This window comes from Pristiophorus japonicus, chromosome 19 (genome assembly GCF_044704955.1).
Source record: "Pristiophorus japonicus isolate sPriJap1 chromosome 19, sPriJap1.hap1, whole genome shotgun sequence".
Taxonomy (NCBI): domain Eukaryota; kingdom Metazoa; phylum Chordata; class Chondrichthyes; family Pristiophoridae; genus Pristiophorus; species Pristiophorus japonicus.
This window is the reverse complement of record NC_091995.1, coordinates 86222074-86229591: the sequence shown is the minus strand read 5'-3', so window position 1 is coordinate 86229591 and position 7518 is coordinate 86222074.

Genomic DNA, 7518 nt, shown 5'->3' with positions numbered 1-7518 from the left:
TCCTTGGGCTACTCAACTACTTTGGTAATTTCTTACCCAGATTGAGCACTTTACTAGAGCCACTGCATGTGTTACTTAGAAAAGGTGAGAACTGGGTCTGGGTGCGTCTTTAAGAAAGCCAAGAATCTGCTATGTTCAAACAAGTTGCTTGTTCATTATGATCCATGTTAGCATCTTGTATTGGCCTGTGATGCTTCATCATATGGGGTTGGTCTCCTAACCTGAGGAAGGACATTCTTGCTATTGAGGGAGTGCAGCAAAGGTTCACCAGACTGATTCCCGGGATGGCGGGACTGACCTATCAAGAAAGACTGGATCAACTGGGCTTGTATTCACTGGAGTTCAGAAGAATGAGAGGGGACCTCATAGAAAATTCTGATGGGGTTAGACAGGTTAGATGCAGGAAGAATGTTCCCAATGTTGGGGAAGTCCAGAACCAGGGGACATAGTCTAAGGATAAGGGGGAAGCCATTTAGGACCAAGATGAGGAGGAATTTCTTCACCCAGAGAGTGGTGAACCTGTGGAATTCTCTACCACAGAAAGTTGTTGAGGCCAATTCACTAAATATATTCAAAAAGGAGTTAGATGAAGACCTTACTACTAGGGGAATCAAGGGATATGGTGAGAAAGCAGGAATGGGTACTGAAGTTGCATGTTCAGCCATGAACTCATTGAATGGCGGTGCAGGCTAGAAGGGCCGAATGGCCTACTCCTGCACCTATTTTCTATGTTTCTATGTTTCTATGTCTTGTCGCCGAGAGCATGCAGAAATCAAGCACAGGCAGCGGAAAGAGCGTGCGGCAAACCAGTCCCACCCACCCCTTCCCTCTACGACTATCTGTCCCATCTGTGACAGAGACTGTGGTTCTCATATTGGACTGTACAAAGAACTCATGTTAAGAGAGGAAGCAAGTCTTCCTCGAATCCGAGGGCCTGCCTATGATGATGATGATGTGCAGTCACAGGCTTGTACCAACATAGGTGATGTCATTGGTCAGAAGTCACATGCATATATCTCCTATCCTCACTGGCGCAAACAGAAAGGACTTTGACACCAGCTGCCAGCCACAGCCAACTGGAACAAGTTCTGCAAACTTTGGTTAATCTTTACCTGTACTGAGATAATGAAAATGATTGAGGAACAGACTATCAATTCTTCCGAAGTCATTCAAGGGCCAAGGTTCGCTAGTGTCATGCTGAACTCCAGGGCTAGGTGCAGCTTAGTTAAGAAAGGGTTGATGTGAAGTTCAGCGATAACAGTGCTCTGAAATCTCAGCAGACTCATTGTCTCCTTTACACTATTTATTCCCCATTAAGAGTAAGCAGGAATAAAAGTGTGCCACTGAGTGTCAGCCGTGGCTCAGTGGGTAGCACTCTTGCCTGTCAGTCAGAAGGTTGTGGTACAAATCCCACTCCAGAGACTTGCACCACAAAAATCTAGCCTGACACACCAGTGCAGTGCTGAAGTTGTGCTGCAATGTCAGAGGTGCTGTCGTTTGGATGAGACATTAAACTGAGGCCCAGTCTGCTCTCTCAGGTGGATGTAGAAGATCCCATAACACAATTTCAAAGAAGAGCAGGGGAGTTATCCCTTGTGTCCTGACTATTATTTATCCCTCAATCAACATAACCAAAACAAATTATCTGGTCATTATCACGTTGCTGCTTATGGGAGCTTGCTGTGCACAAATTGGCTACAGCATTTCTTACATTACAACAATGACTGCACTTCAGAAAGTACTTCATTGGCTGTAAAGTACTTCAGGCCATGAAAGATGATATGTAAATCCAAGTCTTCATCTTCTTTTCAGAGATGGCAGTTTCTTTAAGGATCGCTGGTTTCGCTGCTGTGCGCCAGGAAAATTGACCGTGGCACGCACAGTTCATGACGCGCACAGGCTCAGGCTAATTTGGCGAAGTGGCCTGAAACAGATGTTAGGCGCTCCCGATTTGCTTGGGCAATGGACCGAATGCCCGTTTGAGGTGGGCATCCTGGACTACTACAAGGCAAACTGACCAATATGGCGTACGGCGCACTTACAGCATGGACTGAGCGCATGCCCACTGCACGCCCTATTAGACCTGTCATTTGCAAGTGGATTTAAAACTGTTACTGATAAGCTCATAATAAAGAATGAAACTGAGTACTGTGAGCAATGAGTAAGTGTGACATTAGCTCCTTTAATAAGACTGCAGGTACCGCATGGGTGACCTGCTTATATACAGTGCTCCCTTGGGACTCCAACAGGTAGGCCCTCTGGTTGTGGTGTGATACAGGTTGCCAAGGGTTAAATACATAACATCACTCCCTCGTAAAGTCAATAGTACACTTTTTTACAAGGTGAGACGATCTGGGGCTTTTCGCTTCCTTGTCGATCGTCTCGGTACAAATGCGGATGTGGGTGATTTGGTTAGTTCTTCGCTGGGCTGCTGGGCAGTCGGCCTTGCCAGGCTTCTGGGGATGGTGAGTTTGGCTTTGTGGTCAACCATGATGTCGGTTGCCACTTGTGTGTGTGTGTTGGAAGGTCAAAGTTGGTGGTGTCTTCTTCGAATTGTTCGTAGCTGTTGGTGAACCGCAATTTGATTTGGTCCAAATGTTTTCTGCACGTTAGTCCATTGGCCAATTTGACCTGAAACACCCTACTCCCTTCTTTGGCTATGATCGTGCCAGCAAGTCATGTGGGACCATGTCCATAATTGAGTACAAACACAGGATCATTGACCTCAATATCGCGTGACAAATTTGCGCGGTCATGGTACATACTTCGTTGATGCTGCCTGCCCTCCATGTGATCATGGAGATCAGATGGATAAGAGAGAGCCTTGTTTTGAGCGCCCTTTTCATGAGCAGCTCAGCTGGGGGAATCCCGGTGAGTGAGTGGGGTCTGGTGCAGTAGCTGAGCAGCACTCGGGACAGCTGGTTGCAGGGAGCTTTCCGACACGCATTTCAAGCTTTGCTTGATGGTCTGAACTGCCCGTTCTGCCTGGCCATTGGATGCGGGCTTGAACGGGGCAGATGTGACGTGCTTGATTCCATTGCGGGTCATGAATTCTTTGAATTCAGCACTGGTGAAACATGGCCCATTGTCGCTGACTAGGACATCAGGCAGGTCGTGTTTGGCAAACATGGCTCTTAGGCTTTCAATGGTGGCCGTGGACGTGTTTACAGACATTATTCCACATTCAATCCATTTTGAATAAGCATCCACGACAACCAAGAACATTTTGCCTAGAAATGGGCCGCATAGTCAACGTGGATCCTCGACCACAGTTTGGAGGGCCACGACCACAAACTTAGTGGTCCCTCTCTGGGTGCATTGCTCAGTTGAGAGCAAGTGTTGCATGGGCGCACGCATGACTCTAAATCTGAGTCGATGCCGGGCCACCACACATGGGATCTGGCTATCATTACAATGCCTGGGTGGGTGCTGTGTAGGTCACGAATGAACGTTTCTCTGCCTTTCTTGGGCAAGACCACGCGATTACCCCACAACAGACAGTCCGCCTGCAAGGACATTTTGTCCGCTGGGACGCTGGAGCAGCTCCCATGGAGGACATAGTTTTTTTTACCAAGGACAGTAAAGGATCCTGGCTGGTCCAGGTCCTGATCTGGCAGGCCGTAATGGGTGACTTTTCGTTTTCGAATGCATCCATTACCTTGAGCAAGTCTGCAGGCTGTGCCATTTCCACCCCGGTTGTGGGCAATGGTAGCTGACTGAGAGCATCAGCACAGTTCTCTGTGCCCGGTCTTGGCGGATTACATAGTTGTATGCCGACAGCGTGAGCACCCATCTTTGGATGTGGGCTGAGGCATTGGTGTTAATCCCTTTGCTCTCAGAGAATAGCAACATGAGCGGCTTGTGATCAGTTTCAAGCTCAAACTTGAGGCCAAACGAGTACTGGTGCATTTATTTTACCCCGTAAACGCACGCCAGAGCCTCCTTTTCAATCATGCTGTAGGCCCTTTCGGACAGATTCCTGGGCGCATAAGCAACCGTTTGCAAAATCCTCGATTCGTTAGCCTGTTGTAACACACACCCAACCCCGTATGTCGACGCGTCGCGAGCTAGCACTAGTAGTTTACATGGGTCATACAGGACACAACAGATTTTTGGCTTTCTCAAAGCAGCCTCTTGTGAATTCCCCCACACCCAGTCAGCTCCCTTGCGCAGTAGCACATGTAGGGGTTCTAGCAAGGTGCTTAACCCGTGTATGAAATGATCAAAATTGTTGAGGAGTCCCAGGGACGACCGCAGCTCCGTCACGTTCTGTGGCCTCGGCACATTCTTGATGGCCTCCGTCTTGGCGTCGGTGGGTCTGATGCCGTCTGCTGCGATTCTTCTTCCCAAAAACTTGACCTCCGGCAGCAGGAAAACACACTTCAAGCGTTTCAACCTGAGTCCCACGCGATCCAACCGACTAAGAACCTCTTCCAGATTCTTCAAGTGCTCAATGGTGTCCTGACCTGTAACCATTATGTCGTCCTGAAAAACCACGATGCGAGGGACCGACTTTAGCAGGCTCTCCGTGTTCCGTTGTAAGATTGCCGCGGACGACCGAATCCCGAACAGGCATCTGTTATAGATGAACAGAACTTTGTGCGTGTTGATGCAGGTGAGGTCTTTCGAAGATTCCTCCAACTCCTGCGTCATGTAGGCTGAGGTCAGGTCCAACTTGATGAACGTCTTTCCTCCAGCCAGGGTCGTAAATAGGTCATCTGCCTTGGGTAACGGGTAATGGTCCTGCAGCGAAAAACAGTTAATTGTTACTTTATAGTCCCCACAAATTCTGACTGTGCCATCACCTTTAAGTACCAGGACAGTCGGACTGGCCCACTCATTGAATTCCGCCAGCGTGATGATGCATTCTCACTGCAGCCTGTCCAGCTCAATTTTTACTTTCTCTTGCATCATATACGGTACCGCCCGTGCCTTGTGGTGGATGGGTCGCGTACCGGGAACCAAATGGATCTGCACTTTCGCCCCTGAGAAGCTTCCAATGCCTGGCTCGAACAACGATGGAAATCTGCTCAGAACCTGGGCACATGAGGCGTCGGCGGCGGACGAAAGCGCTCGGATGTCATCCCAGTTCCAGCGGATTTTTCCCAGCCAGCTTGTGCCAAACATACCCTGACACAATCCACAGGGGGAGTTCGTGCATCATAGGAGACTTTGACTTCTGCACTGCCAATTACAGGGATCAGTTCCTTGGTGTAAGTTCTTAGCTTGGTGTGAATGGTACTCAGCTTGGGCCTGTGTGCCTTGTTGCACCACAGCCTGTTGAAGGCCTTTTTGCTCATCGTGGACTGGCTCGTACCCGTGTCCAGGTCCATGGATACCAGAATACCGTTCAGTTCAACTTTTAACATTATTGGTGGACATTTCATGGTGAACATGTGTACCCTGTACACTTCTGCCTCCTCGGTTCGAGTCTCCAATTCAGCCTGATCCACAGTGGATCGATCTTCCTCTGCAACGTCATGGTTTGCAGCTCGCCTGCAGATTTACAGTGTTCCCAAGGGATGCTGGGATTCCTTGGGTCCATGCTCTGGAATATCCTCCCCAACGAAAGACTTGCATTTATATAGTGTCTTACACGTCCACCAGACATTGCATTGCAGCTAATGAAATACTTTTTTTGAAGTGTAGTCACTGTAGGAAATACAGCAGCCAACTTGCACACAGCAAGATCCTGCAAACAGCAGTGTGATAATGACCAGATAATCTGTTTTAGTGATGTTGAATGAGGCTTAAATATTAACGCAGGACATCCAGGATAACTCCGCTGCTCTTGCTCAAAATAATGCAATGGGATCTTTTTGGTCCACGTGAGAGAGCAGACGAGGCCTCGGTTTAATGTCTCATCCGAAAGACGGCACCTCCGACAGTGCAGCGTTCCCTCAGCAGTGAACTGGGAGAGTCAGCCTAGATTTTATGTGCGCAAGTCTCTGGAGTGGGAATTAAATCCACAATCTGCTGACTCAGGCAAGGGTGGTATCAACAGGTATTAGGCCCCCTATTTGCATACACCAAGGGCCTAACGCCCATTTCAGGGGCTAATCCTGGATGCCTATATATCAGCCTTTACCAATATGGTGGGCGGCACATTCTGGCATGGAATTTGTCTGCCATAGTGGACACTTAGGCACCCATTTTACGCCTGTAAAATGGGCGCGGAGCCCATTAATTTGTAGGCCAGAAACTTTTAAAAGCCAAGCTTGGTATCACCTAACTGCTGCTCCTTGAGCTTCTCTCCTCCTCTCTCCAAGCTGGCTGCTGTCCTACACTGTGGGCCTGACCCTTCGCCCAGGCTTGTCAATCATTTTTGATCCAAGCCACTTTCCAATTGACAAGATGGGAGTGGTCAGATCCATCACAACTGCCTCTCTGCTCAACAACAACAACTTATATTTATATAGCACCTTTAACATAGTAAAACATCCCAAGGCGCTTCACAGGAGTGTTATAAGACAAAACAAATAAATTTGACACCGAGCCACAGAAGAAGAAATTACGGCAGATGACCAAAAGCTTTGTCAAAAAGGTATATTTTAAGATGCGTCTTAAAGGAGGAAAGAGAAGTAGAGATGCGGAGAGGTTTAGGGAGTTGTAATGTATTTGCTTCATGGGTTCTTTGCTTAAGAATTCATAGCAACACACTGCTATTAAGAACTAGTTGGTTTATTAGCAGAGGTTTAACAACCACACTACACATTATCAGTTCATCCACCAGGCTCACAACCACCCGCCTCATCGTGGATCCCCTGAACCCAACTGGCTGGGGTTTTATTGAGTCTTGTGAACATTACGTGACTGGCTAAGCCACTCCCAACTCACCAGCTCTACAACTATTTTGTTGTCACCAGCTCTAAACCTGTGAGCATACTCACATGTGCATTCATTACAGGAATGAGTTCCAGAGCATAGGGCCCAGGCAGCTGAAGGCACGGCCACCAATGGTTGAGCAGTTATAATCAGAGATGCTCAAGTGGGTAGAATTTGAGGAGCGCAGATATCTCGGGGGGTTGTGAGGCTGAAGGAGATTACAGAGATAGGGAGGAGCAAGGCCATGGAGGTATTTGTAAACAAGGATGAGAAGGATGTTCCTCTACATTCCCATGTTCCCAAGGGGAGCTAACATTTTGCAAGTAGATGCCAATAAGATGAAGCACTTCCCTTATCTGGTAATGACTGAGTCAGTTTCCTGCTGTCCTGGTTTACACCATCTATCTTGAGGTAGTCACAGGAGTTTGACTTGCTGATGTGGCAGGTAATGGTACCAATAAAATCATTAACTAAATGGTATTGTATTGCAATGAGCAACAGTCACCAAAAACTGGCAATGAAAAGTATTGTTAAATGATAAACTTTTTATTGAAAGATAGTGTAATGAGCATAACCTTGAGTATGCTCACAGGTTTGTAGAGCTGTTGCTATTGGGGACTTGGCCTGAAGAGTGTTGCAAGGGGCAGTCCTGTGCAATCGTTTTTTAAGTCGGTTCATGGAATCCCAGGCCGC